Source organism: Dendrobates tinctorius, unplaced genomic scaffold, assembly GCF_039654945.1.
Source record: "Dendrobates tinctorius isolate UK_male_01 unplaced genomic scaffold, ASM3965494v1 ptg000019l, whole genome shotgun sequence".
NCBI classification, from domain to species: Eukaryota; Metazoa; Chordata; class Amphibia; order Anura; family Dendrobatidae; genus Dendrobates; species Dendrobates tinctorius.
In genome coordinates, this window is record NW_027361687.1 from 17,676,623 (window position 1) to 17,701,432 (window position 24,810).

Below are 24,810 nucleotides of genomic sequence, written 5' to 3' on the forward strand. Positions count from 1 at the left end.
TCATTTTGTTGATGTCATAATCATTTGATGATGTCATAATCATTTGATGTCATAATCATTGGATGATGTCATAATAATTTTGTTAATGTCATAATCATTTGATGATGTCATAATCATTTTGTTGATGTAATAATCATTTTGTTGATGTCATAATCATTTGATGATGCTATAATCATTTGGTTGATGTCATAATCATTTGATGATGCCATAATCATTTTGTTGATGTCATAATCATTTTATAATGTCATAATCATTTTGTTGATGTCATAATCATTTTGTTGATGTCATAATCATTTGATGATGTCATAATCATTTGATGTCATAATCATTTGATGATGTCATAATCATTTTGTTGATGTCATAATCATTTTGTTGATGTCATAATGATTTGATGATGTCAAAATCATTGGATGATGTCATAATCATTTTGTTGATGTCATAATCATTTGATGTCATAATCATTGGATGATGTCATAATCATTTTGTTGATGTCATAATCATTTGATGTCATAATCATTAGATGATGTCATAATCATTTTGTTGATGTCATAATGATTTGATGATGTCATAATCATTGGATGATGTCATAATCATTGGATGATGTCATAATCATTTTGTTGATGTCATAATCATTTGATGATGTCATAATCATTTTGTTGATGTCATAATCATTTTGTTGATGTCATAATCATTTGATGATGCCATTATCATTTTGTTGATGTCATAATCATTTTATGATGTCATAATCATTTTGTTGATGTCATAATGATTTGATGATGTCATAATCATTTGATGTCATAATCATTGGATGATGTCATAATCATTTTGTTGATGTCATAATCATTTGATGATTCCATAATCATTTTGTTGATGTCGTAATCATTTGATGATGCCATAATCATTTTGTTGATGTCATAATCATTTTATGATGTCATAATCATTTTGTTGATGTCATAATCATTTTGTTGATGTCATAATGATTTGATGATGTCATAATCATTTGATGTCATAATCATTGGATGATGTCATAATCATTTTGTTGATGTCATAATCATTTGATTATGTCATAATCATTTGATGTCATAATCATTGGATGATGTCATAATCATTTTGTTGATGTCATAATCATTTGATGTCATAATCATTAGATGATGTCATAATCATTTTGTTGATGTCATAATCATTTGATGATGTCATAATCATTTTGTTGATGTCATAATCATTTGATGATGTCATAATCATTTGATGTCACAATCATGGGATGCTGTCATAATCATTTTGTTGATGTCATAATCATTTGATGATGTCATAATCATTAGATGATGTCATAATCATTTTGTTGATGTCATAATGATTTGATGATGTCATAATCATTGGATGATGTCATAATCATTGGATGATGTCATCATCATTTTGTTGATGTCATAATCATTTGATGATGTCATAATCATTTGATGTCATAATCATTGGATGATGTCATAATAATTTTGTTAATGTCATAATCATTTGATGATGTCATAATCATTTTGTTGATGTAATAATCATTTTGTTGATGTCATAATCATTTGATGATGCTATAATCATTTGGTTGATGTCATAATCATTTGATGATGCCATAATCATTTTGTTGATGTCATAATCATTTTATAATGTCATAATCATTTTGTTGATGTCATAATCATTTTGTTGATGTCATAATGATTTGATGATGTCATAATCATTTTGTTGATGTCATAATCATTGGATGATGTCATAATCATTTTGTTGATTTCATAATCATTTGTTGATGTCATAATCATTATATGATGTCATAATCATTTTGTTGATGTCATAATCATTTGATGATGTCATAATCATTTTGTTGATGTCATAATCATTTGATGATGTCATAATCATTTGATGTCATAATCATTGGATGATGTCATAATCATTTTGTTGATGTCATAATCATTTGATGATGTCATAATCATTAGATGATGTCATAATCATTTTTTTGATGTCATAATCATTTTGTTGATGTCATATTGATTTGATGATGTCATAATCATTTGATGTCATAATCATTGGATGATGTCATAATCATTTTGTTGATGTCATAATCATTTGATGATGTCAATCATTTTGTTGATGTCATATTCATTTTGTTGATGTCATAATGATTTGATGATGTCATAATCATTGGATGATGTCATAATCATTGGATGATGTCATAATAATTTTGTTGATGTCATAATCATTTGATGATGTCATAATCATTTGATGTGATAATCATTGGATGATGTCATAATCATTTGATGATGTCATAATCATTTTGTTGATGTCATAATCATTTGATGATGCCATAATCATTTTGTTGATGTCATAATTATTTGATGATGCCATAATCATTTTGTTGATGTCATAATCATTGGATGATGTCATAATCATTTCGTTGATGTCATAATCATTTGATGATGTCATAATCATTGGATGATGTCATATTCATTTTGTTGATGTCATAATCATTTCATGATGTCATAATCATTAGATCATGTCATAATCATTTGATGTCATAATCATTTTGTTGATGTCATAATCATTTGATGATGTCATAATCATTAGATGATGTCATAATCATTTGATGTCATAATCATTGGATGATGTCATATTCATTTTGTTGATGTCATAATCATTTGATGATGTCATAATCATTTGATGTCATAATCATTGGATGATGTCATAATCATTTTGTTGATGTCATAATCATTTGATGATGTCATAATCATTTGATGTCATAATCATTGGATGATGACATAATCATTTTGTTGATGTCATAATCATTTGATGATGTCATAATCATTTTGTTGATGTCATAATCATTTGATGATGTCATAATCATTATATGATGTCATAATCATTTTGTTGATGTCATAATCATTTGATGATGTCATAATCATTTTGGTGATGTCATAATCATTTGATGATGTCATAATCATTTGATGTCATAATCATTGGATGATGTCATAATCATTTTGTTGATGTCATAATCATTTGATGATGTCATAATCATTAGATGATGTCATAATCATTTTGTTGATGTCATAATCATTGGATGATGTCATAATCATTGGATGATGTCATAATCATTGGATGATGTCATAATCATTTTGTTGATGTCATAATCATTTGATGATGTCATAATCATTTTGTTGATGTCATAATCATTTTGTTGATGTCATAATCATTTGATGATGCCATTATCATTTTGTTGATGTCATAATCATTTTATGATGTCATAATCATTTTGTTGATGTCATAATGATTTGATGATGTCATAATCATTTGATGTCATAATCATTGGATGATGTCATAATCATTTTGTTGATGTCATAATCTTTTGATGATTCCATAATCATTTTGTTGATGTCGTAATCATTTGATGATGCCATAATCATTTTGTTGATGTCATAATCATTTTATGATGTCATAATCATTTTGTTGATGTCATAATCATTTTGTTGATGTCATAATGATTTGATGATGTCATAATCATTGGATGATGTCATAATCATTGGATGATGTCATCATCATTTTGTTGATGTCATAATCATTTGATGATGTCATAATCATTTGATGTCATAATCATTGGATGATGTCATAATCATTTTGTTGATGTCATAATCATTTGATGATGTCATAATCATTAGATGATGTCATAATTATTTTGTTGATGTCATAATCATTTTGTTGATGTCATAATGATTTGATGATGTCATAATCATTTGATGTCATAATCATTGGATGATGTCATAATCATTTTGTTGATGTCATAATCATTTGATTATGTCATAATCATTTGATGTCATAATCATTGGATGATGTCATAATCATTTTGTTGATGTCATAATCATTTGATGTCATAATCATTAGATGATGTCATAATCATTTTGTTGATGTCATAATCATTAGATGATGTCATAATCATTTGATGATGTCATAATCATTTGATGTCATAATCATTGGATGATGTCATAATCATTTTGTTGATGTCATAATCATTTGATGATGTCATAATCATTAGATGATGTCATAATCATTTTGTTGATGTCATAATCATTTGATGATGTCATAATCATTAGATGATGTCATAATCATTTTGTTTATGTCATAATCATTTGATGATGTCATAATCATTAGATGATGTCATAATCATTTTGTTGATGTCATAATCATTTGATGATGTCATAATCATTTTGTTGATGTCATAATCATTTGATGATGTCATAATCATTTGATGTCACAATCATGGGATGCTGTCATAATCATTTTGTTGATGTCATAATCATTTGATGATGTCATAATCATTAGATGATGTCATAATCATTTTGTTGATGTCATAATGATTTGATGATGTCATAATCATTGGATGATGTCATAATCATTGGATGATGTCATCATCATTTTGTTGATGTCATAATCATTTGATGATGTCATAATCATTTGATGTCATAATCATTGGATGATGTCATAATAATTTTGTTAATGTCATAATCATTTGATGATGTCATAATCATTTTGTTGATGTAATAATCATTTTGTTGATGTCATAATCATTTGATGATGCTATAATCATTTGGTTGATGTCATAATCATTTTATGATGTCATAATCATTTTGTTGATGTCATAATCATTTTGTTGATGTCATAATGATTTGATGATGTCATAATCATTTGATGTCATAATCATTGGATGATGTCATAATCATTTTGTTGATGTCATAATCATTTGATGATGTCATAATGATTTTGTTGATGTCATAATCATTTGATGATGCCATAATCATTTTGTTGATGTCATAATCATTTTATAATGTCATAATCATTTTGTTGATGTCATAATCATTTTGTTGATGTCATAATGATTTGATGATGTCATAATCATTTTGTTGATGTCATAATCATTGGATGATGTCATAATCATTTTGTTGATTTCATAATCATTTGATGATGTCATAATCATTATATGATGTCATAATCATTTTGTTGATGTCATAATCATTTGATGATGTCATAATCATTTTGTTGATGTCATAATCATTTGATGATGTCATAATCATTTGATGTCATAATCATTGGATGATGTCATAATCATTTTGTTAATGTCATAATCATTTGATGATGTCATAATCATTAGATGATGTCATAATCATTTTTTTGATGTCATAATCATTTTGTTGATGTCATAATCATTGGATGATGTCATAATCATTGGATGATGTCATAATAATTTTGTTGATGTCATAATCATTTGATGATGTCATAATCATTTTGTTGATGTCATATTGATTTGATGATGTCATAATCATTTGATGTCATAATCATTGGATGATGTCATAATCATTTTGTTGATGTCATAATCATTTGATGATGTCAATCATTTTGTTGATGTCATATTCATTTTGTTGATGTCATAATGATTTGATGATGTCATAATCATTGGATGATGTCATAATCATTGGATGATGTCATAATAATTTTGTTGATGTCATAATCATTTGATGATGTCATAATCATTTGATGTGATAATCATTGGATGATGTCATAATCATTTGATGATGTCATAATCATTTTGTTGATGTCATAATCATTTGATGATGCCATAATCATTTTGTTGATGTCATAATTATTTGATGATGCCATAATCATTTTGTTGATGTCATAATCATTGGATGATGTCATAATCATTTCGTTGATGTCATAATCATTTGATGATGTCATAATCATTGGATGATGTCATATTCATTTTGTTGATGTCATAATCATTTCATGATGTCATAATCATTAGATCATGTCATAATCATTTGATGTCATAATCATTTTGTTGATGTCATAATCATTTGATGATGTCATAATCATTAGATGATGTCATAATCATTTGATGTCATAATCATTGGATGATGTCATATTCATTTTGTTGATGTCATAATCATTTGATGATGTCATAATCATTTGATGTCATAATCATTGGATGATGTCATAATCATTTTGTTGATGTCATAATCATTTGATGATGTCATAATCATTTGATGTCATAATCATTGGATGATGACATAATCATTTTGTTGATGTCATAATCATTTGATGATGTCATAATCATTTTGTTGATGTCATAATCATTGGATGATGTCATAATCATTTTGTTGATGTCATAATGATTTGATGATGGCATAATCATTTTGTTGATGGCATAATCATTTGATGATGTCATAATCATTTGATGTCATAATCATTGGATGGTGTCATAATCATTTGATGATGTCATAATCATTTTGTTGATGTCATAAACATTTGATGATGTCATAATCATTTTGTTGATGTCATAATCATTTGATGATGTCATAATCATTTTGTTGATGTCATAATCATTTTGTTGATGTCATAATGATTTGATGATGTCATAATCATTGGATGATGTCATAATCATTGGATGATGTCATAATCATTTTGTTGATGTCATAATCATTTGATGATGTCATAATCATTTGATGTCATAATCATTGGATGATGTCATAATCATTTTGTTGATGTCATAATCATTTGATGATGTCATAATCATTTTGTTGATGTCATAATCATTTTGTTGATGTCATAATGATTTGATGATGTCATAATCATTGGATGATGTCATAATCATTGGATGTGTCATAATCATTTTGTTGATGTCATAATCATTTGATGATGCCATAATCATTTTGTTGATGTCATAATCATTTTGCTGATGTCATAATGATTTGATGATGTTATAATCATTGGATGATGTCATAATCATTGGATGATGTCATAATCATTTTGTTGATGTCATAATCATTTGATGTCATAATCATTTTGTTGATGTCATAATCATTTTGTTGATGTTATAATCATTTGATGATGTCATAATCATTAGATGATGTCATAATCATTTTGTTGATGTCATAATCATTTGATGATGTCATAATCATTTGATGTCATAATCATTGGATTATGTCATAATCATTTTGTTGATGTCATAATCATTTGATGATGTCATAATCATTAGATGATGTCATAATCATTTTGTTTATGTCATAATCATTTGATGATGTCATAATCATTAGATGATGTCATAATCATTTTGTTGATGTCATAATCATTTGATGATGTCATAATCATTTGATGTCATAATCATCGGATGATGTCATAATCATTTTGTTGATGTCATAATCCTTTGATAATGTCATATTCATTAGATGATGTCATAATCATTTTGTTGATGTCATAATCATTTTGTTGATGTCATAATGATTTGATGATGTCATAATCATTTGATGTCATAATCATTGGATGATGTCATAATCATTTTGTTGATGTCATAATCATTTGATGATGTCATAATCATTTTGTTGATGTCATAATGATTTGATGATGTCATAATCATTTTATTGATGTCATAATCATTTGATGATGTCATAATCATTTGATGTCATAATCATTGGATGATGTCATAATCATTTTGTTGATGTCATAATCATTTTGTTGATGTCATAATCATTTGATGATGTCATAATCATTAGATGATGTCATAATCATTTTGTTGATGTCATAATGATTTGATGATGTCATAGTCATTGGATGATGTCATAATCATTGGATGATGTCATCATCATTTTGTTGATGTCATAATCATTTGATGATGTCATAATCATTTGATGTCATAATCATTTGATGATGTCATAATCATTTTGTTGATGTCATAATCATTTTGTTGATGTCATAATGATTTGATGATGTCATAATCATTGGATGATGTCATAATCATTTTGTTGATGTCATAATCATTTGATGATGCCATAATCATTTTGTTGATGTCATAATCATTTTATGATGTCATAATCATTTTGTTGATGTTATAATCATTTTGTTGATGTCATAATGTTTTGATGATGTCATAATAATTTGATGTCATAATCATTGGATGATGTCATAATCATTTTGTTGATGTCATAATCATTTGATGATGTCATAATGATTTTGTTGATGTCATAATCATTTGATGATGCCATAATCATTTTGTTGATGTCATAATCATTTTGTTGATGTCATAATGATTTGATGATGTCATAATCATTTGATGTCATAATCCTTGGATGATGTCATAATCATTTTGTTGATGTCATAATCATTTGATGATGTCAATCATTTTGTTGATGTCATAATCATTTTGTTGATGTCATACTGATTTGATGATGTCATAATCATTGGATGATGTCATAACAATTTTGTTGATGTCATAATCATTTGATGTGATAATCATTGGATGATGTCATAATCATTTGATGATGTCATAATCATTTTGTTGATGTCATAATCATTTGATGATGCCATAATCATTTTGTTGATGTCATAATCATTGGATGATGCCATAATCATTTTGTTGATGTCATAATCATTAGATGATGTCATCATCATTTTGTTGATGTCATAATCATTTGATGATGTCATAATCATTTGATGTCATAATCATTGGATGATGTCATAATCATTTTGTTGATGTCATAATCATTTGATGATGTCATAATCATTAGATGATGTCATAATCATTTTGTTGATGTCATAATGATTTGATGATGTCATAATCATTGGATGATGTCATAAACATTGGATGATGTCATCATCATTTTGTTGATGTCATAATCATTTGATGATGTCATAATCATTTGATGTCATAATCATTGGATGATGTCATAATCATTTTGTTGATGTCATAATCATTTGATGATGTCATAATCATTAGATGATGTCATAATTATTTTGTTGATGTCATAATCATTTTGTTGATGTAATAATGATTTTATGATGTCATAATCATTTGATGTCATAATCATTGGATGATGTCATAATCATTTTGTTGATGTCATAATCATTTGATGATGTCATAATCATTTGATGTCATAATCATTGGATGATGTCATAATCATTTTGTTGATGTCATAATCATTAGATGATGTCATAATCATTTTGTTGATGTCATAATCATTTGATGATGTCATAATCATTTGATGTCATAATCATTGGATGATGTCATAATCATTTTGTTGATGTCATAATCATTTGATGATGTCATAATCATTAGATGACGTCATAATCATTTTGTTGATGTCATAATCATTTGATGATGTCATAATCATTAGATGATGTCATAATCATTTTGTTGATGTCATAATCATTTGATGATGTCATAATCATTAGATGATGTCATAATCATTTTGTTGATGTCATAATCATTTGATGATGTCATAATCATTTTGTTGATGTCATAATCATTTGATGATGTCATAATCATTTGATGTCATAATCATTGGATGATGTCATAAACATTTTGTTGATGTCATAATCATTTGATGATGTCATAATCATTTTGTTGATGTCATAATCATTTGATGATGTCATAATCATTAGATGATGTCATAATCATTTTGTTGATGTCATAATCATTTGACGATGTCATAATCATTTTGTTGATGTCATAATCATTTGATGATGTCATAATCATTTGATGTCACAATCATGGGATGCTGTCATAATCATTTTGTTGATGTCATAATCATTTGATGATGTCATGATCATTAGATGATGTCATAATCATTTTGTTGATGTCATAATGCTTTGATGATGTCATAATCATTGGATGATGTCATAATCATTGGATGATGTCATCATCATTTTGTTGATGTCATAATCATTTGATGATGTCATAATCATTTGATGTCAGAATCATTGGATGATGTCATAATAATTTTGTTAATGTCATAATCATTTGATGATGTCATAATCATTTTGTTGATGTAATAATCATTTTGTTGATGTCATAATGATTTGATGATGTCATAATCATTGGATGATGTCATAATCATTTTGTTGATGTCATAATCATTTGATGATGCTATAATCATTTTGTTGATGTCATAATCATTGGATGATGTCATAATCATTGGATGATGCCATAATCATTTTGTTGATGTCATAATCATTAGATGATGTCATCATCATTTTGTTGATGTCATAATCATTTGATGATGTCATAATCATTTGATGTCATAATCATTGGATGATGTCATAATCATTTTGTTGATGTCATAATCATTTGATGATGTCATAATCATTAGATGATGTCATAATCATTTTGTTGATGTCATAATGATTTGATGATGTCATAATCATTGGATGATGTCATAAACATTGGATGATGTCATCATCATTTTGTTGATGTCATAATCATTTGATGATGTCATAATCATTTGATGTCATAATCATTGGATGATGTCATAATCATTTTGTTGATGTCATAATCATTTGATGATGTCATAATCATTAGATGATGTCATAATTATTTTGTTGATGTCATAATCATTTTGTTGATGTCATAATGATTTTATGATGTCATAATCATTTGATGTCATAATCATTGGATGATGTCATAATCATTTTGTTGATGTCATAATCATTTGATGATGTCATAATCATTTGATGTCATAATCATTGGATGATGTCATAATCATTTTGTTGATGTCATAATCATTTGATGTCATAATCATTAGATGATGTCATAATCATTTTGTTGATGTCATAATCATTAGATGATGTCATAATCATTTTGTTGATGTCATAATCATTTGATGATGTCATAATCATTTGATGTCATAATCATTGGATGATGTCATAATCATTTTGTTGATGTCATAATCATTTGATGATGTCATAATCATTAGATGATGTCATAATCATTTTGTTGATGTCATAATCATTTGATGATGTCATAATCATTAGATGATGTCATAATCATTTTGTTGATGTCATAATCATTTGATGATGTCATAATCATTAGATGATGTCATAATCATTTTGTTGATGTCATAATCATTTGATGATGTCATAATCATTTTGTTGATGTCATAATCATTTGATGATGTCATAATCATTTGATGTCATAATCATTGGATGATGTCATAAACATTTTGTTGATGTCATAATCATTTGATGATGTCATAATCATTTTGTTGATGTCATAATCATTTGATGATGTCATAATCATTAGATGATGTCATAATCATTTTGTTGATGTCATAATCATTTGATGATGTCATAATCATTTGATGTCACAATCATGGGATGCTGTCATAATCATTTTGTTGATGTCATAATCATTTGATGATGTCATGATCATTAGATGATGTCATAATCATTTTGTTGATGTCATAATGCTTTGATGATGTCATAATCATTGGATGATGTCATAATCATTGGATGATGTCATCATCATTTTGTTGATGTCATAATCATTTGATGATGTCATAATCATTGGATGATGTCATAATCATTTTGTTAATGTCATAATCATTTGATGATGTCATAATCATTTTGTTGATGTAATAATCATTTTGTTGATGTCATAATGATTTGATGATGTCATAATCATTGGATGATGTCATAATCATTTTGTTGATGTCATAATCATTTGATGATGCTATAATTATTTTGTTGATGTCATAATCATTGGATGATGTCATAATCATTGGATGATGTCATAATCATTTTGTTGATGTCATAATCATTTGATGATGTCATAATCATTATATGATGTCATAATCATTTTGTTGATGTCATAATCATTTGATGATGTCATAATCATTTTGTTGATGTCATAATCATTTGATGATGTCATAATCATTTGATGTCATAATCATTGGATGATGTCATAATCATTTTGTTGATGTCATAATCATTTGATGATGTCATAATCATTAGATGATGTCATAATCATTTTTTGATGTCATAATCATTTTGTTGATGTCATATTGATTTGATGATGTCATAATCATTTGATGTCATAATCATTGGATGATGTCATAATCATTTTGTTGATGTCATAATCATTTGATGATGTCAATCATTTTGTTGATGTCATATTCATTTTGTTGATGTCATAATGATTTGATGATGTCATAATCATTGGATGATGTCATAATCATTGGATGATGTCATAATAATTTTGTTGATGTCATAATCATTTGATGATGTCATAATCATTTGATGTGATAATCATTGGATGATGTCATAATCATTTGATGATGTCATAATCATTTTGTTGATGTCATAATCATTTGATGATGCCATAATCATTTTGTTGATGTCATAATTATTTGATGATGCCATAATCATTTTGTTGATGTCATAATCATTGGATGATGTCATAATCATTTTGTTGATGTCATAATCATTTGAAGATGTCATAATCATTGGATGATGTCATATTCATTTTGTTGATGTCATAATCATTTCATGATGTCATAATCATTAGATCATGTCATAATCATTTGATGTCATAATCATTTTGTTGATGTCATAATCATTAGATGATGTCATAATCATTTGATGTCATAATCATTGGATGATGTCATATTCATTTTGTTGATGTCATAATCATTTGATGATGTCATAATCATTTGATGTCATAATCATTGGATGATGTCATAATCATTTTGTTGATGTCATAATCATTTGATGATGTCATAATCATTTGATGTCATAATCATTGGATGATGACATAATCATTTTGTTGATGTCATAATCATTAGATGATGTCATAATCATTAGATGATGTCATAATCATTTTGTTGACATCATAATCATTTGATGATGTCATAATCATTTTTTTGATGTCATAATCATTGGATGATGTCATAGTCATTTTGTTGATGTCATAATCATTTGATGATGCCATAATCATTTTGTTGATGGCATAATCATTTGATGATGTCATAATCATTTGATGTCATAATCATTGGATGATGTCATAATCATTTTGTTGATGTCATAATCATTTGATGATGTCATAATCATTTGATGTCATAATCATTTGATGATGTCATAATCTTTTGATGATGTCATAATCATTTTGTTGATGTCATAATCATTTGATGATGTCATAATCATTTTGTTGATGTCATAATCATTTGATGATGTCATAATCATTGGATGATGTCATAATCATTGGATGATGTCATAATCATTTTGTTGATGTCATAATCATTTGATGATGTCATAATCATTTGATGTTATAATCATTGGATGATGTCATAATCATTTTGTTGATGTCATAATCATTTGATGTTGTCATAATCATTTTGTTGATGTCATAATCATTTTGTTGATGTCATAATGATTTGATGATGTCATAATCATTGGATGATGTCATAATCATTGGATGATGTCATAATCATTTTGTTGATGTCATAATCATTTGATGATGCCATAATCATTTTGTTGATGTCATAATCATTTTGTTGATGTCATAATGATTTGATGATGTTATAATCATTGGATGATGTCATAATCATTGGATGATGTCATAATCATTTTGTTGATGTCATAATCATTTGATGTCATAATCATTGGATGATGTCCTAATCATTTTGTTGATGTCATAATCATTTGATGATGTCATAATCATAAGATGATGTCATAATCATTTTTTTGATGTCATAATCATTTGATGATGTCATAATCATTTGATGTCATAATCATTGGATGATGTCATAATCATTTTGTTGATGTAATAATCATTTGATGATGTCATAATCATTAGATGATGTCATAATCATTTTGTTGATGTCATAATGATTTGATGATGTCATAGTCATTGGATGATGTCATAATCATTGGATGATGTCATCATCATTTTGTTGATGTCATAATCATTTGATGATGTCATAATCATTTGATGATGTCATAATCATTTTGTTGATGTCATAATCATTTTGTTGATGTCATAATGATTTGATGATGTCATAATCATTGGATGATGTCATAATCATTTTGTTGATGTCATAATCATTTGATGATGCCATTATCATTTTGCTGATGTCATAATCATTTTATGATGTCATAATCATTTGGTTGATGTCATAATCATTTTGTTGATGTCATAATGTTTTGATGATGTCATAATCATTTGATGTCATAATCATTGGATGATGTCATAATCATTTTGTTGATGTCATAATCATTTGATGATGCCATAATCATTTTGTTGATGTCATAATCATTTTGTTGATGTCATAATGATTTGATAATGTCATAATCATTTGATGTCATAATCCTTGGATGATGTCATAATCATTTTGTTGATGTCATAATCATTTGATGATGTCAATCATTTTGTTGATGTCATAATCATTTAGTTGATGTCATAATGATTTGATGATGTCATAATCATTGGATGATGTCATAACAATTTTGTTGATGTCATAATCATTTGATGTGATAATCATTGGATGATGTCATAATCATTTGATGATGTCATAATCATTTTGTTGATATCATAATCATTTGATGATGCCATAATCATTTTGTTGATGTCATAATCATTGGATGATGCCATAATCATTTTGTTGATGTCATAATCATTAGATGATGTCATCATCATTTTGTTGATGTCATAATCATTTGATGATGTCATAATCATTTGATGTCATAATCATTGGATGATGTCATAATCATTTTGTTGATGTCATAATCATTTGATGATGTCATAATCATTAGATGATGTCATAATCATTTTGTTGATGTCATAATGATTTGATGATGTCATAATCATTGGATGATGTCATCATCATTTTGTTGATGTCATAATCATTTGATGTCATAATCATTGGATGATGTCATAATCATTTTGTTGATGTCATAATCATTTGATGATGTCATAATCATGGGATGATGTCATAATCATTTTGTTGATGTCATAATCATTTGATGATGTCATAATCATTAGATGATGTCATAATCATTTTGTTGATGTCATAATCATTTGATGATGTCATAATCATTGGATGATGTCATAATCATTTTGTTGATGTCATAATCATTTGATGATGTCATAATCATTTGATGTCATAATCATTGGATGATGTCATAATCATTTTGTTGATGTCATAATCATTAGATGATGTCATAATCATTTTGTTGATGTCATAATCATTTGGTGATGTCATAATCATTTGATGTCATAATCATTGGATGATGTCATAATCATTTTGTTGATGTCATAATCATTTGATGATGTCATAATCATTAGATGATGTCATAATCATTTTGTTGATGTCATAATCATTTGATGATGTCATAATCATTAGATGATGTCATAATCATTTTGTTGATGTCATAATCATTTGATGATGTCATAATCATTAGATGATGTCATAATCATTTTGTTGATGTCATAATCATTTGATGATGTCATAATCATTTGATGTCATAATCATTGGATGATGTCATAAACATTTTGTTGATGTCATAATCATTTGATGATGTCATAATCATTTTGTTGATGTCATAATCATTTGATGATGTCATAATCATTAGATGATGTCATAATCATTTTGTTGATGTCATAATCATTTGACGATGTCATAATCATTTTGTTGATGTCATAATCATATGATGATGTCATAATCATTTGATGTCATAATCATTGGATGATGTCATAATCATTTTGTTGATGTCATAATCATTTGATGATGTCATAATCATTAGATGATGTCATAATCATTTTGTTGATGTCATAATGCTTTGATGATGTCATAATCATTGGATGATGTCATAATCATTGGATGATGTCATCATCATTTTGTTGATGTCATAATCATTTGATGATGTCATAATCATTTGATGTCAGAATCATTGGATGATGTCATAATCATTTTGTTAATGTCATAATCATTTGATGATATCATAATCATTTTGTTGATGTAATAATCATTTTGTTGATGTCATAATGATTTGATGATGTCATAATCATTGGATGATGTCATAATCATTTTGTTGATGTCATAATCATTTGATGATGCCATAATCATTTTGTTGATGTCATAATCATTTTATGATGTCATAATCATTTTGTTGATGTCATAATCATTTTGTTGATGTCATAATGATTTGATGATGTCATAATCATTTGATGTCATAATCATTGGATGATGTCATAATCATTTTGTTGATGTCATAATCATTTGATGATGTCATAATGATTTTGTTGATGTCATAATCATTTGATGATGCCATAATCATTTTGTTGATGTCATAATCATTTTGTTGATGTCATAATGATTTGATGATGTCATAATCATTTGATGTCATAATCCTTGGATGATGTCATAATCATTTTGTTGATGTCATAATCATTTGATGATGTCAATCATTTTGTTGATGTCATAATCATTTTGTTGATGTCATAATGATTTGATGATGTCATAATCATTGGATGATGTCATAACAATTTTGTTGATGTCATAATCATTTGATGTGATAATCATTGGATGATGTCATAATCATTTGATGATGTCATAATCATTTTGTTGATGTCATAATCATTTGATGATGCCATAATCATTTTGTTGATGTAATAATCATTGGATGATGCCATAATCATTTTGTTGATGTCATAATCATTAGATGATGTCATCATCATTTTGTTGATGTCATAATCATTTGATGATGTCATAATCATTTGATGTCATAATCATTGGATGATGTCATAATCATTTTGTTGATGTCATAATCATTTGATGATGTCATAATCATTAGATGATGTCATAATTATTTTGTTGATGTCATAATCATTTTGTTGATGTCATAATGATTTTATGATGTCATAATCATTTGATGTCATAATCATTGGATGATGTCATAATCATTTTGTTGATGTCATAATCATTTGATGATGTCATAATCATTTGATGTCATAATCATTGGATGATGTCATAATCATTTTGTTGATGTCATAATCATTTGATGTCATAATCATTAGATGATGTCATAATCATTTTGTTGATGTCATAATCATTAGATGATGTCATAATCATTTTGTTGATGTCATAATCATTTGATGATGTCATAATCATTGGATGATGTCATAATCATTTTGTTGATGTCATAATCATTTGATGATGTCATAATCATTAGATGATGTCATAATCATTTTGTTGATGTCATAATCATTTGACGATGTCATTATCATTAGATGATGTCATAATCATTTTGTTGATGTCATAATCATTTGATGATGTCATAATCATTAGATGATGTCATAATCATTTTGTTGATGTCATAATCATTTGATGATGTCATAATCATTTGATGTCATAATCATTGGATGATGTCATAAACATTTTGTTGATGTCATAATCATTTGATGATGTCATAATCATTTTGTTGATGTCATAATCATTTGATGATGTCATAATCATTAGATGATGTCATAATCATTTTGTTGATGTCATAATCATTTGACGATGTCATAATCATTTTGTTGATGTCATAATCATTTGATGATGTCATAATCATTTGATGTCACAATCATGGGATGCTGTCATAATCATTTTGTTGATGTCATAATCATTTGATGATGTCATGATCATTAGATGATGTCATAATCATTTTGTTGATGTCATAATGCTTTGATGATGTCATAATCATTGGATGATGTCATAATCATTGGATGATGTCATCATCATTTTGTTGATGTCATAATCATTTGATGATGTCATCATCATTTGATGTCAGAATCATTGGATGATGTCATAATCATTTTGTTAATGTCATAATCATTTGATGATGTCATAATCATTTTGTTGATGTAATAATCATTTTGTTGATGTCATAATGATTTGATGATGTCATAATCATTGGATGATGTCATAATCATTTTGTTGATGTCATAATCATTTGATGATGCTATAATCATTTTGTTGATGTCATAATCATTGGATGATGTCATAATCATTGGATGATGTCATAATCAGTTTGTTGATGTCATAATCATTTGATGATGTCATAATCATTATATGATGTCATAATCATTTTGTTGATGTCATAATCATTTGATGATGTCATAATCATTTTGTTGATGTCATAATCATTTGATGATGTCATAATCATTTGATGTCATAATCATTGGATGATGTCATAATCATTTTGTTGATGTCATAATCATTTGATGATGTCATAATCATTTTTTGATGTCATAATCATTTTGTTGATGTCATATTGATTTGATGATGTCATAATCATTTGATGTCATAATCATTGGATGATGTCATAATCATTTTGTTGATGTCATAATCATTTGATGATGTCAATCATTTTGTTGATGTCATATTCATTTTGTTGATGTCATAATGATTTGATGATGTCATAATCATTGGATGATGTCATAATCATTGGATGATGTCATAATAATTTTGTTGATGTCATAATCATTTGATGATGTCATAATCATTTGATGTCATAATCATTGGATGATGTCATAATCATTTTGTTGATGTCATAATCATTGGATGATGCCATAATCATTTTGTTGATGTCATAATTATTTGATGATGCCATAATCATTTTGTTGATGTCATAATCATTGGATGATGTCATAATCATTTTGTTGATGTCATAATCATTTGATGATGTCATAATCATTGGATGATGTCATATTCATTTTTTGATGTCATAATCATTTCATGATGTCATAATCATTAGATGATGTCATAATCATTTGATGTCATAATCATTGGATGATGTCATATTCATTTTGTTGATGTCATAATCATTTGATGATGTCATAATCATTTGATGTCATAATCATTGGATGATGTCATAATCATTGGATGATGTCATAATCATTTTGTTGATGTCATAATCATTTGATGATGTCATAATCATTATATGATGTCATAATCATTTTGTTGATGTCATAATCATTTGATGATGTCATAATCATTTTGTTGATGTCATAATCATTTGATGATGTCATAATCATTTGATGTCATAATCATTGGATGATGTCATAATCATTTTGTTGATGTCATAATCATTTGATGATGTCATAATCATTAGATGATGTCATAATCATTTTTTGATGTCATAATCATTTTGTTGATGTCATATTGATTTGATGATGTCATAATCATTTGATGTCATAATCATTGGATGATGTCATAATCATTTTGTTGATGTCATAATCATTTGATGATGTCAATCATTTTGTTGATGTCATATTCATTTTGTTGATGTCATAATGATTTGATGATGTCATAATCATTGGATGATGTCATAATCATTGGATGATGTCATAATAATTTTGTTGATGTCATAATCATTTGATGATGTCATAATCATTTGATGTGATAATCATTGGATGATGTCATAATCATTTGATGATGTCATAATCATTTTGTTGATGTCATAATCATTTGATGATGCCATAATCATTTTGTTGATGTCATAATCATTGGATGATGTCATAATCATTTTGTTGATGTCATAATCATTAGATCATGTCATAATCATTTGATGTCATAATCATTTTGTTGATGTCATAATCATTTGATGATGTCATAATCATTAGATGATGTCATAATCATTTGATGTCATAATTATTGGATGATGTCATATTCATTTTGTTGATGTCATAATCATTTGATGATGTCATAATCATTTGATGTCATAATCATTGGATGATGTCATAATCATTTTGTTGATGTCATAATCATTTGATGATGTCATAATCATTTGATGTCATAATCATTGGATGATGACATAATCATTTTGTTGATGTCATAATCATTAGATGATGTCATAATCATTAGATGATGTCATAATCATTTTGTTGACGTCATAATCATTTGATGATGTCATAATCATTTTGTTGATGTCATAATCATTTGATGATGCCATAATCATTTTGTTGATGGCATAATCATTTGATGATGTCATAATCATTTGATGTCATAATCATTGGATGATGTCATAATCATTTTGTTGATGTCATAATCATTTGATGATGTCATAATCATTTGATGTCATAATCATTTGATGATGTCATAATCTTTTGATGATGTCATAATCATTTTGTTGATGTCATAATCATTTGATGATGTCATAATCATTTGATGTCATAATCATTTGATGATGTCATAATCATTTTGTTGATGTCATAATCATTTTGTTGATGTCATAATGATTTGATGATGTCATAATCATTGGATGATGTCATAATCATTGGATGATGTCATAATCATTTTGTTGATGTCATAATCATTTGATGATGTCATAATCATTTGATGTCATAATCATTGGATGATGTCATAATCATTTTGTTGATGTCATAATCATTTGATGTTGTCATAATCATTTTGTTGATGTCATAATCATTTTGTTGATGTCATAATGATTTGATGATGTCATAATCATTGGATGATGTCATAATCATTGGATGATGTCATAATCATTTTGTTGATGTCATAATCATTTGATGATGCCATAATCATTTTGTTGATGTCATAATCATTTTGTTGATGTCATAATGATTTGATGATGTTATAATCATTGGATGATGTCATAATCATTGGATGATGTCATAATCATTTTGTTGATGTCATAATCATTTGATGTCATAATCATTGGATGATGTCCTAATCATTTTGTTGATGTCATAATCATTTGATGATGTCATAATCATAAGATGATGTCATAATCATTTTGTTGATGTCATAATCATTTGATGATGTCATAATCATTTGATGTCATAATCATTGGATGAAGTCATAATCATTTTGTTGATGTAATAATCATTTGATGATGTCATAATCATTAGATGATGTCATAATCATTTTGTTGATGTCATAATGATTTGATGATGTCATAGTCATTGGATGATGTCATAATCATTGGATGATGTCATCATCATTTTGTTGATGTCATAATCATTTGATGATGTCATAGTCATTTGATGTCATAATCATTTGATGATGTCATAATCATTTTGTTGATGTCATAATCATTTTGTTGATGTCATAATGATTTGATGATGTCATAATCATTGGATGATGTCATAATCATTTTGTTGATGTCATAATCATTTGATGATGCCATAATCATTTTGTTGATGTCATAATCATTTTATGATGTCATAATCATTTTGTTGATGTCATAATCATTTTGTTGATGTCATAATGTTTTTATGATGTCATAATCATTTGATGTCATAATCATTGGATGATGTCATAATCATTTTGTTGATGTCATAATCATTTGATGATGTCATAATGATTTTGTTGATGTCATAATCATTTGATGATGCCATAATCATTTTGTTGATGTCATAATCATTTTGTTGATGTCATAATGATTTGATGATGTCATAATCATTTGATGTCATAATCCTTGGATGATGTCATAATCATTTTGTTGATGTCATAATCATTTGATGATGTCAATCATTTTGTTGATGTCATAATCATTTTGTTGATGTCATAATGATTTGATGATGTCATAATCATTGGATGATGTCATAACAATTTTGTTGATGTCATAATCATTTGATGTGATAATCATTGGATGATGTCATAATCATTTGATGATGTCATAATCATTTTGTTGATGTCATAATCATTTGATGATGCCATAATCATTTTGTTGATGTCATAATCATTGGATGATGCCATAATCATTTTGTTGATGTCATAATCATTAGATGATGTCATCATCATTTTGTTGATGTCATAATCATTTGATGATGTCATAATCATTTGATGTCATAATCATTGGATGATGTCATAATCATTTTGTTGATGTCATAATCATTTGATGATGTCATAATCATTAGATGATGTCATAATCATTTTGTTGATGTCATAATGATTTGATGATGTCATAATCATTGGATGATGTCATAATCATTGGATGATGTCATCATCATTTTGTTGATGTCATAATCATTTGATGATGTCATAATCATTTGATGTCATAATCATTGGATGATGTCATAATCATTTTGTTGATGTCATAATCATTTGATGATGTCATAATCATGGGATGATGTCATAATCATTTTGTTGATGTCATAATCATTTGATGATGTCATAATCATTAGATGATGTCATAATCATTTTGTTGATGTCATAATCATTTGATGATGTCATAATCATTGGATGATGTCACAATCATTTTGTTGATGTCATAATCATTTGATGATGTCATAATCATTTGATGTCACAATCATTGGATGATGTCATAATCATTTTGTTGATGTCATAATCATTAGATGATGTCATAATCATTTTGTTGATGTCATAATCATTTGGTGATGTCATAATCATTTGATGTCATAATCATTGGATGATGTCATAATCATTTTGTTGATGTCATAATCATTTGATGATGTCATAATCATTAGATGATGTCATAATCATTTTGTTGATGTCATAATCATTTGATGATGTCATAATCATTAGATGATGTCATAATCATTTTGTTGATGTCATAATCATTTGATGATGTCATAATCATTAGATGATGTCATAATCATTTTGTTGATGTCATAATCATTTGATGATGTCATAATCATTTGATGTCATAATCATTGGATGATGTCATAAACATTTTGTTGATGTCATAATCATTTGATGATGTCATAATCATTTTGTTGATGTCATAATCATTTGATGATGTCATAATCATTAGATGATGTCATAATCATTTTGTTGATGTCATAATCATTTGACGATGTCATAATCATTTTGTTGATGTCATAATCATTTGATGATGTCATAATCATTTGATGTCACAATCATGGGATGCTGTCATAATCATTTTGTTGATGTCATAATCATTTGATGATGTCATAATCATTAGATGATGTCATAATCATTTTTTGTTGATGTCATAATGCTTTGATGATGTCATAATCATTGGATGATGTCATAATCATTGGATGATGTCATCATCATTTTGTTGATGTCATAATCATTTGATGATGTCATAATCATTTGATGTCAGAATCATTGGATGATGTCATAATCATTTTGTTAATGTCATAATCATTTGATGATGTCATAATCATTTTGTTGATGTAATAATCATTTTGTTGATGTCATAATGATTTGATGATGTCATAATCATTGGATGATGTCATAATCATTTTGTTGATGTCATAATCATTTGATGATGCCATAATCATTTTGTTGATGTCATAATCATTTTATGATGTCATAATCATTTTGTTGATGTCATAATCATTTTGTTGATGTCATAATGATTTGATGATGTCATAATCATTTGATGTCATAATCATTGGATGATGTCATAATCATTGGATGATGTCATAATCATTTTGTTGATGTCATAATCATTTGATGATGTCATAATCATTATATGATGTCATAATCATTTTGTTGATGTCATAATCATTTGATGATGTCATAATCATTTTGTTGATGTCATAATCATTTGATGATGTCATAATCATTTGATGTCATAATCATTGGATGATGTCATAATCATTGGATGATGTCATAATCATTTTGTTGATGTCATAATCATTTGATGATGTCATAATCATTATATGATGTCATAATCATTTTGTTGATGTCATAATCATTTGATGATGTCATAATCATTTTGTTGATGTCATAATCATTTGATGATGTCATAATCATTTGATGTCATAATCATTGGATGATGTCATAATCATTTTGTTGATGTCATAATCATTTGATGATGTCATAATCATTAGATGATGTCATAATCATTTTTTTGATGTCATAATCATTTTGTTGATGCCATAATCATTTGATGATGTCATAATCATTTGATGTGATAATCATTGGATGATGTCATAATCATTTGATGATGTCATAATCATTTTGTTGATGTCATAATCATTTGATGATGCCATAATCATTTGATGATGTCATAATCATTAGATGATGCCATAATCATTTTGTTGATGTCATAATCATTGGATGATGTCATAATCATTATATGATGTCATAATCATTTTGTTGATGTCATAATCATTTGATGATGTCATAATCATTTTGTTGATGTCATAATCATTTGATGATGTCATAATCATTTGATGTCATAATCATTTGATGATGTCATAATCATTAGATGATGTCATAATCATTTTTTGATGTCATAATCATTTTGTTGATGTCATATTGATTTGATGATGTCATAATCATTTGATGTCATAATCATTGGATGATGTCATAATCATTTTGTTGATGTCATAATCATTTGATGATGTCAATCATTTTGTTGATGTCATATTCATTTTGTTGATGTCATAATGATTTGATGATGTCATAATCATTGGATGATGTCATAATCATTGGATGATGTCATAATAATTTTGTTGATGTCATAATCATTTGATGATGTCATAATCATTTGATGTGATAATCATTGGATGATGTCATAATCATTTGATGATGTCATAATCATTTTGTTGATGTCATAATCTTTTGATGATGCCATAATCATTTTGTTGATGTCATAATTATTTGATGATGCCATAATCATTTTGTTGATGTCATAATCATTGGATGATGTCATAATCATTTTGTTGATGTCATAATCATTTGATGATGTCATAATCATTGGATGATGTCATATTCATTTTGTTGATGTCATAATCATTTCATGATGTCATAATCATTAGATCATGTCATAATCATTTGATGTCATAATCATTTTGTTGATGTCATAATCATTTGATGATGTCATAATCATTAGATGATGTCATAATCATTTGATGTCATAATCATTGGATGATGACATAATCATTTTGTTGATGTCATAATCATTAGATGATGTCATAATCATTAGATGATGTCATAATCATTTTGTTGACGTCATAATCATTTGATGATGTCATAATCATATTGTTGATGTCATAATCATTGGATGATGTCATAATCA